The 10658-nt window shown below is 35.7% G+C and overlaps 1 pseudogene; it reads right to left on the bottom strand.

Annotated features, from left to right (window-relative positions):
• Positions 1–4709: 4709 nt before the first annotated feature.
• On the bottom strand, positions 4710–5331 carry LOC141491926 (large ribosomal subunit protein eL13-like; annotated as a pseudogene).
• Between the last annotated feature and the right edge of the window lie 5327 nt (positions 5332–10658).

Here is a 10658-nt window from a genome sequence, read left to right as displayed (position 1 = left end):
AACAAAACCAGGGGTTTTTATGCAATTTTTGGAAGGAGTGTAGCTATGGGTAAAGGAGGGGTTGGAGATTCATCTGGGGTGAACTTAGGTAGTGCCTTGGAGTCACCTAAGCTTATCTATATGAATTTTATATCTAGAGGGTGTGTAACTACTGGGTGTAACTGTGACTAGGCTAAACTTATTCTAAGTATGGGGGGGGTGTGGTGCTGTTATATTCAACTCATAATATGAGGTCTTTTAAGAGTTTAGTGAAGTTGTAGAAACAGCTGACTGGGCAATGTCTTGTTCTCCTTGTTCTGCTCTCCATTTCCATGTCCAGACCTTATAGATATTGTCTTTATAGTTGCTTTTAAGCCTGATTATCAAATCTTTTCGTGAAAGGAAGTAATAGGTTTCACACCACTTACAGCCTCACCATGCTAATTCAGAAATTCATTCCTTAAATGGACTATTGTTATAATCTTTTAACTGATCTCAGTACTAGTCTCTTTCCCTTCCAAATACATCCTATATGACAATACCAGATTAGTCATCCAACCTTTGAACATATAATTTCCTGGATCAAATGCTTTAATGGTCCTTCCTTCTGAATAATATGCAAAGTTCTTATTAGCCTTGTATTACTCTACCACAACCTTTCTTTTCAACTCATAGTAGTTCTTAGAAATTACTTCTTTGCCTAGATGTGTCTCCTACAAATGACATAAACTGAACTAGTCTTTCCTAGAAAACATTCCTTATTTTCCTGCTTCCATGACCTTACTGTTCACTTAGAATAACTTTTATTTCCTTTCTCTAACTCTTGAACCCTACCAGTTCTTCAGGTCCAACCAGATGCCGTTATCTGGTACCACTGTACTTACTAAATTGAGAGTACAGATCTCTGATTTTTTATTGTTGTAACTCCTAAAGTGCTCATGTCTTTTAAGTAGGAGACAGTTGATAAATGATAAACTAATACACTCAGGGCAGCTAGGTGGTACAGTTGCTCTGGAATCATGAGGATTAAATCTGACCTCAGACACTTGACTCTTTCTAGCTGAGTAACCCTGAGCAAGTCACTTAAGCCTGAATGCCTCACATCCAGGGCTATCTCCAGTCATCCTGATTCATATCTGGCCACTGGACCCAGATGACTCCAGAGAAAAAAGTGAGGTTGATGACAACACAGCAACCCCTCACTCAGATTCAATTCACATGAATGTCATGGCATCACCTCCTTGATGTCATGGTCTTCTTTGAGAAGAAAGAAAACATCAATTCACTCATTCAAGCAAATTAATTTCATTGAGTATTTTCTGTGTATAACATATTATTATGCTACAAGTTTTGGCCCTTTGCCTGTCTTTTCTGTTTGTTTTGGTAGGCAGTTCAAATCCAAGAGATTAATCAGAGAAGCTTACTATGTTTTTCCAATAAGGCCCCTATACATGACGAGCCCCATGGGAGATGCTCCAGTCTAATAATTTCAATCCCTAGATGCACCAAACAGAGATAGATGGCAGCCAAGGACACACCAACTGGGAATATATATATATATATATATATATATATATATATATATATATATATATATATATATATTTGTAAAATATTACAGGGGATAGTGGAAGATTATATGACCTTATACCCTTAAGAAAAGCAATGTAAAGAAAGTATGTTAAAAAATCCCAATTAAGCAAAATTATTTTTAGGGAAATTTAAGAATGAAATTGGGAAGAACACTAACAAAAATATAAAAGTTCTAAAAAGATTTTTATAAAAAATATTTCTACCCTTAAGAGCAGTGGAACTTCCATATTTAGAAACTTTTATATATGCTACATTATGACATGGAAATGGCCCTAAAGAAAACTAAGATAGAACTAGATCATATTTATATAGAATAAATTTATATTGAAGAAGAAGGAAATCCTTGCTATAGGTGAAACAAATTTGATAAAGTTGGTAACTGAAAGAAATGAAGGATATCAAAGACCTGGGAAAAATTTCAACACTTTATAATTCATATATATTTGTAAATATGTATATATATATATATATATGTCTGTGTGTGTGTGTGTGTGTGTGTATGTACAGACATGCATACCTACACACATATGTATATGCCTACTTACCTGTTTGTTCCTTAAGCCCCAGTATCCCAGGTCTCTTTAATCCTCTGCTCTCCCCCTCTTTCTCATCCCTCCTTCTTTAGTCTACCTCCTCAACTGAGGGTGTTTCAAGCTGATTGCCCTGGTACAAAAAAAATCTGGTTATGGTGTATTGAAAGTCAGTTTAAATAGCTTATAATTATCTTGAGGTCAGTAAGGAGCCATGAAAATCTTTTGATCTTTGGAGTAAAATGATGAAAGCTGTGTTTTCAGAAATTTAATTTTAAGGTACAAGATGAACTGGAGAAGGAGAGACTGGAGAAAAGGAAACCAGTTAGGATGCAATTTCACTAGTCAAAAAATGAGGTGATAAGAATTACAGTGATGACAATGAAAACGCATAGGAAGGATGGATCCACTTGGTGGTAGAAATGTCATAATTTGATGACCTGTTGGATATGAAAAGCTAATTGAGTTCACAGTAGCTAAGTGTGAAAAGATATCATCCAATTCCCTTATTTTGCATATGAGGAAACCTAGTCATGAGATCTTGCGACTTGCTCCAGGTCATAAGGGAAATAGGAAAGTCAGAATTCAAACTAAAGCCTTCAAACTCAGAAATTATAGTTGTTTTCACTAGAACACTCATTTCTCATGAGCTTGAAGAGGCAAAAATGTCTCTGAAGTTTGAAAATAAAGGAATTAAGAGGCTGGGGGTAGGAAGAAACTGTGAAAACAGTCAAACTGATAGAATTTTTCTGTGATTATCTTCATCATCTCATCCATCTTCCTTGCTGAAGAAGCCACTCAGATAACCATCACTGCCAGCACCCATCCTAGTTTCTCTTTAGAAGTATGCATTTATATCAGTAATTCATCTTCTATTTTTTAAAAACCATTTTCTCAATCAGTCACTTGAGGTGCAGGGGAATGATGGGCAATGGCAAGCACAAAGATCAATTTTCCTATTTCAGCATGAATTAATTATGGTTTGAGCTCTTGGAACACTTGAAGTAAAAGGAAAGTTGCACACATGTCTGTACTGAACCATCACAACTGAAATAGTCAAGGAAGCCTCAGGCAAGCTGGAAAGAGTATGAGAAAAAATTGAAGGGGTGTTTATAATTTATTGTAATGACACTTGAATTGAACACAGAATGGATAAAAGAGGCAAAGAGAATAGGTTAATAAAGAGATTATATAAATGTCGAGGGATATGTTTATTATGTGTGTGAATATATTTAAAATGTATATTCATATATTTATACATTTACATATGCATTTATAAATATGGTAGAGCATATAACTGATAAATATAGGTGAATGTTTCATCTGTTCTTATCAACTTTTAAGACCACTCAAGTTTCTTTTTAGGATTACTGTTGATCTAAGAAAATCATATCTACATGAGCTATACTGATGTTTTTAATAATGCTTAAGGATTTAGAAATTCTTTACACAGATTATCTCCATTAAGACAAGACTGGTAAGATAGGTGGAGACTTCAGATTTTCTAATAGCTGTATTACATTTACATTAGCTTATTTGGTAAACATTTTAACTTGGGGAAAGAACATTAGATTTCAATTAGCCTAGTACCCTTATAGGATAGATCAGGAAATTGAGTTCTAAACATGTGAAGTTACATGCAAGGTCATGGAATAAATAATTGAACCTAAGTGTGAGAGTAGGTTTTCTGTCTATAGAAAAGCATAAAGTATTGTTAAGATTATAAAAATCTGAAGTCAGAAGACCAAAATTCAAATCTGGCTCTGCTATTTATTTCTTAAATGAGAAAGAAACCAGGCACCTTTCTAAATCCAAACCATAAAATATTATGATTTAGAATCCAATGTCCCCACTCCACTTGACTCCCCCCCCCACAACAAATGAAACAAATTTATCATCTCCTCTGTATGAAGTATTATTCTAAGAACTGGAAAAAATACAAAGATTAAATAAGACATGAGTCTAATTCACCTGAAGCTTACAATGATTCCAATATAAAATATTATTCAGTTGTTTCAATTGTGACTCTTTGTGACCCCATTTGGGATTTTCTTGGCAAAGATACTGGAGTGGTTTGCAATTTCCTCTCCAATTCATTTTACAGATGAGGAAACTGAGGCAAATTGGGTTAAGTGACTTGGCCAGAGTCACACGAATTAGTAAGTGTCTGAGACCAGTTTTGACTCCAGATGTATTCCTACTTACATCCTGGTGCTCTATTCCTATTATAGAAGTATTATTTGGGAAGTAGTATGGAGGAAAATGTATTAGAATTGGAGCACGAGGATCTGTCTGATTTTGGACAAGTTACGTACCTTCTCTAATCTTATTTCATCATCTGTAAAATGAGAAAACTGGACTAGGAGGAATTTTTAGTCCCTTCAAGCTGAATTTCTTTTTGTTTTTTGTATTATTTTATTTTTTTTTAAAGATTTTTGCAAGGCAGTGGTGTTAAGTGACTTGCTGAAGGCCACACAGCTAGGTAATTATTAAGTGTCTGAGTCTGGTTTTAAATTCAAGTCCTCCTGAATCTAGGGTCAGTGCTCTATCCACTGCACCACCTAGCCGCCCCTGTATTATTTTATTAATTAAAGTTCTCAGAGGCTTTTACTTTTTCTTCTCCACATCTTCCTCTTCAGCTTCCTTGGTGATTTCTTTTATCTGGATTCCAAAGAGTTGGTCTTTGGTCATGGTCCAAAGTCATGGTCTAAAGTGATGGTCATTGGTTCAAACCATTTGAAGCCAATACCTAAAACTTGTTCTCATCTTCAGTAATGACACAAGTTTTCTCTTTCTTGTAGACATTTCTGATGGGTATAACTGGTCCTCAGTAGAGCTATCTCCCTTCTTCGGGAAGAGGATCAATTTGGAATGATATTCTTTCAGCTCCTGCACAATTGTCTGTAGAGACTCTAGATTTATTTGGTGATGAGGGCACACAGAAATACCAAGTCTGTGCCACATTTTTATGGATTTCAGTTACCTGAAGTTCTTTCAAGCTGAATCCTCTATTAGCAAGTATTTTGGCGTAGTATCAGATAGTAGGGCACCTGGTGATGGCTGGGATAGAGCCAGATACAGGGAGAGGAGCAATTCGATGAGTTTTTGCTAGATGGACCTTTCACAGTCTGATCTTCTTAGGTAATTGGTTAAACCATATGGCAACTCATCTTTTCCAGTCTTTGTGAAAATGGGACTTCAGAATCAAGCCATTTCAGTTGGGCACCATGGCTACTTATAGTCCTCCTCATGGACACTTCAGTTGTGTTCAACTCTTTCTGACCTCATGGATCATAGTTTGGCAATACTGGGGTTTTCTTGGAAAAGATACTGGAGCAGTTTTCCATTTTCTTCTCCAGTAAATTAAGGCAAACAGAGGGTAAGTGAATTACTCAGAGTTATATAGTTAGTAAGTGTTGGAGGTAAGATTTGAACTCAGGTCTTCCTAATTCAAGGTCCAGAACTCTAGCCATCTAGCTGCCTAATTGCCTCATATTTGAGATTTGAGAAAAGAAAGAAGGGGTTAGGAAAGACTTCAAGGATGCAGCAATTTTTCAGTTGGGCTTTAAGGATATCAGAGTGAATGTATATTGGGAAGTCAAGATATTTTCTGGACTTTGTTGCTACTGCTGGTTTTTTTTCTCACTGGCAAAACCACATCAGCATTTGTAGGAGCAACTGATCCACTCAGGACCCAAAAGTTTCTGGTATCTTTGTTCACATTTCATTACAGTGATTCATAAGAGAATCCAAAGATCATCTAGTCCAACACTTTCATTTTAGAAATAAGGCAACAAGGTTCCCATGACTTAAATTATTAGTAAAGAATTTACTGGCTAACTTGCTCCTGGTTTGTCAGAATCTGAATGTACATCCTCTCTAGACTTTGATGACTTAATTCTAGTTGACCACTTGGAAATTCCACCATCTAGCTGGAAATTAATGAGACAGTCAAGTGATATAACATAAGGTATGCTGGTAAAGTTTAATCACCAGCTATCTGAAAAAAATCCCACACTTAGAAGTTTAGTGTGTATGTTAATATTTTCGTCTCACATTTTGAAATCAAGCCCTGATTTGCAATATTTCAGAGGTGTCAATATTCATGCTGAAAATTTAACAATCCTTGCTTCTCAGCACTTATGGGGGATCCACATAACCTTGAATATACCTCAATTTTAAGGAAAAAAATTCTTTGTAGTTAAGTCAGACCACCTGAAAACCCTTCCCCACCCAAATCTAAAAAGAAAAGATCTCTTTGCAAATTTTTACAGTAAAATAAACGAGAAGTTGCCTCCAAAAAAGTGTTAAAAGCAATCATAGATAGACCTACTTTCTTTCTGTCTCTGTCCTTTCTTTCTGCTTTTTCATTTGGGGCCTCTTTCTTATGTTTTCATTTTGCTGTATGCAAACAGTTATTGCTATGTACTGCTGCATGTGCTAAATAGCACATTTCCACTGAGTTTAAATAAAACAAGGAAAATCACAACTGTCCTGAATATAAAGGGAAAATATTCTCCGTGTTCCTCGAATAGATTTGGTATTCAACTGAGGGAGACTGACTTTAAAATGAGAGTTCCGACTTCCCAGCCAAGGGAAACAGGCTTATCTTTTGCTTGAAATATGGAAGTAGAGATGTAGGTCACTTTGAAAGGAGGAGTAGGGAGGGGTGGGTGAAAGTGCAGAAGTGGTAATTTTGTGTGACAGGCCAGTCATGGCAACAGCTAGGAATCCACACCCCAGGGTGTGTGCGGTTCGCAAACAAAAGTGTTACCATTGTATTCTGGGAACAAACGAGGAGGGGTGTCGGGTGCTTAAAAAAAGAGGAATCTGGTCTTTTATCTCTAAAAAGTTCCTAAGACACAACTAAGACTTTTCTGAGGTCAAATAAAGGAGTGACTTTTTCTTTCCTTTCACAGACTCAAGAGGAGGTGTATCCTAGTTCTGTCTTCAAACCCTCCATTTCCTTTTCCTCCCTTTCTCTGATTCTTTTCATGCTGCTGGCTTATAACTCCCTCCATCCTCTTGGGGAGCCAGGTGTGTATAGCTGCCAATACTGCTCATTAGCATAGCACTCTGGAATACCCATAAGCTTTGGGAATCAAGCAAAACAAATTCATATTGCTAGTTTCTTCCCATAAGCCTGGGTGAAAAGTGCACCCAGATTTTGCTTATAAAACAGGGTGGCAAGTAAAAATCAGAGGCTTCAACTAACCTGTGATAATCTCAATCTGTTTCTGAGTCTCAGCCTCTGTCTTAATGTCTCTCCCTTTTCTTCTCTTTCTTTTCCCCTCCTCTTTCTTTTCCCCTTCTCTTTCTTCTTCTTCTTCTTCTTCTTCTTCTTCTTCTTCTTCTTCTTCTTCTTCTTCTTCTTCTTCTTCTTCTTCTTCTTCTTCTTCTTTCTTCCTCCTCCTCCCCCTCCTCCTTTTCTTCTTCTACTTTCCTCCTCCTCTTTCTCTTCCTCCTCTTCTTCCTCCTTCTCTGCCTCCCTTTCCGTCTTTCTCTTCTTTTTTAAAAAAATGTGACAAAAATGAACAGACAACATGAAAAGATAAAGTCAAAAAAAGGGTTAAAAAATCACATAAAGACTTTTTAAAAAAGCAATTAAAATTGTCTGAACTTCTCTCAAAGGATCAGAAATCTTGGCAAGTTAGAAAACTGAGTATCTTACTAAAAGGTTCCGTTTTGCAGTTGATAGTTTAAAATGGACTATTCTGCTTGAAAAAAACGTCATCAATTAAAAAAAACAACTCTTTGCTCAGACAATGCTTCCAACACCTGTTTTTATCTTTATTCAAGTGCTTTGCAAACAATGCCTATTGAACTTTTTTCCTCAGCTCTTCTCTTTCTCCCTCCCTCCTTTTTTTCTCCTAGACTTTGCTCAAGCTTGCAGATGCTTAGCGTGTTTAGTTGTCACGGACCAAGAGAATATGAAATGATGAAAATTAATGTTATTATTAAAGGATTTTTCAATTAAATGTGTAGTTTAGGGCCAGATGCTGCTCTCCTAAAGGAAGAGAGGTTTAAGTAAAAAGGTCTGACAGATATTCATTCCATATAGCATAGCAGAATTTATAGTAGATTACACTCTTTGATTTTTGTGGGTCTGGGTTGTCAGGTCTACTTGCAAATGGGCTGTGGGAAAGGAATTGCACTTCTGCCATTTGAAAACATATGGGCCATATGGTAAATATTAGTCCAGTAACTGTTACTGGGTTTTTTCCCCCCCTTTATACTCTGAATGTGCTGTCCTGTAGATTATTTGCAAAGATTCCAATGGCCTTCCCACTTCTATTATTCCCTGGAGTATGATTTGTTGTACCTCAAAATCTAAGACCCTGTCGAATAGCCTAAAATAAAGGTGTCTCCAAAACTTTCTAAATGAACACTTATGTCATAGGTATTTAAGGTCATTTGCTTATGACAATGCAATGTTCTGCTGCCCTCTCTGCATCAAGGTAAGTACTGGATTAAACCACAAAAACTTAAGTGTCTAGTATGTATGGGATATTATGTAATACAAATAAGAAAAATGACATAGTTTCTGACCTCCAAAGTACAATTTAGTAGGAAAGAAACTAAGATCTATAGTTCAATAACTATAGTAAAAACTAGAATGTGATATGCATGGTAATGTTATAATGGAAAGAATGGTCTGGGGACATGAGCAACTTTCCTCCTAATATGGGAAGAATGCTGATGTCCAAAATTTTGGGTCATATTGGGGGGGGTGGTTAGAGTTATTAAAAGTACTGTGAATTTCCAAATAAATCCAAACTGCTTTCTTCTTTCATTCATTTCTGGATCCTATTCATTGTTCTTCTATTCATTCATCTGCATGTCATAAATTTGAGAAAAAACATACCTAAAACCACTTGGTTTTTCCTGTGTGGATTTTAGGCAGAACCCTTTTTAATGGCTATAGATATGTAATATTCTAGGATTTCAAATCTGCAAACAGGAGTGTCTGAGAGAATCTAATGAGGTTTATAGGGAATGTATTTTCCTTTTGGATTCTGCTCTAGAAATCATCTTTGACAGGGACAAATACCATTGGGAGAATTTACTGGATCCCTGTTTTATGTCTTCCTTAAAAACCAAAATTGTAGGGTTACCAACCTAAATTATTTCTATTGTATCTTTCAGGGAATTACTTTTAAAATATATAGATATAGATATAGATGATATAGATATAGATGATATAGATATAGATATAGATATAGATAAAGATATACATACATGCATACACACATACATGCAAGAGTCATCTTGCTGGAAAAAAGTCTTTAAGGAGGGATTATGTTCTGTCAAATTAAAAAAAAATAACATTTTTGGTTCTAATCAATCAAAAATAGGGAAGTTAGGTGATACAGCAAATAAGAGTGCTGGGCCTGCAGTGAAGAAGATTCATCCCCTTGAGTTTAAATTTTGTCTCAATAGATTATTAATTGTTTGACTCAGTTTCCTTACTTGTAAAGTGAGCTGGTGAAGGAATCACTCCAATATCTTTGCCAAGAAAACCCCAAATGGGAGTCATGAAGACTTGGACACACCTGAAAACAACTGATCAACAACAAAAATTAGGCAAAGAAGTATCTTCTCTGCACTTTTCAGTCAGTTTTGTCATTAATATTTCTTTTGATGCTGGAAAAAGTAAAGTGGATGAAAAATGTAAATTTTCCACTTTGTATATATTTTGATGGGCAACCCTTTTAATTAATGCATTAATAGATCTTAAAATATGACAAGTGCATAGGACCTAGAATTGAACAAAAGTAGGGATTTAGATGTTATTGCATTTGTATTTTCCAGTGTTTTCAAAGATACTAAAATGCTCAGAGGTGGAATAACCCATATATTTAAATAACTCTTCTTCCAGTGATGCTATATGGTTCTGAATCATAACCAGTTTAATTCAACAAATATTTATTCGGTAACTTCTATGTGCAAAAAATTCCTTCAATGGATTGTCAAACTATTATCCTATATCTCTTCTAAAAAGAAATTTAATACTTATGAATTACACTTCCTCACCTCGACTCACTTCTCTAACACCCTATTCCTCACAAACTCTACTGAAACTATTCTTCCTGCAGTTACCAGCAGACTCTTACCTACTAAATTCATTGATTTTTTTTTTTTGTCTTCATCCTCCTTGAATTATCAGGGGCTTTTGAATTGTCAGTCATTTCTCTTTAATTTTCCCCTCTTTTGGGTTCCATGATATTGTTCTCTATTGCTCCCCTTCCTACATGTTTTTGGGCTCCTAATCAATTAATCAATTGATTAATCAATTATTTAATCCAATTCTTCATCTGCTTCCCATCCTATGAATATGAGAAGGCTGTTCTTTGGCTGACTCTTTTTCAAACTTCTGATTCCTCTCACCTCCATAGAGATAATTTGCTTTTGGTAATGACATCCAGTCATAAAATGTTCAACTATCATCCCTATATGGATGACTCCCAAATCTATAAATTCAGCCCTAATCTCTCTTCTGATCTTTTATCTGCCATTGCCCACTCTATTCACAACTGGTTGACTGTTCTGTTAGCA

The sequence above is a fragment of the Macrotis lagotis genome, chromosome 6 (assembly GCF_037893015.1).
Source record: "Macrotis lagotis isolate mMagLag1 chromosome 6, bilby.v1.9.chrom.fasta, whole genome shotgun sequence".
Classification (NCBI taxonomy): domain Eukaryota; kingdom Metazoa; phylum Chordata; class Mammalia; order Peramelemorphia; family Peramelidae; genus Macrotis; species Macrotis lagotis.
This window is presented reverse-complemented; position numbering and strand designations above follow the sequence as displayed.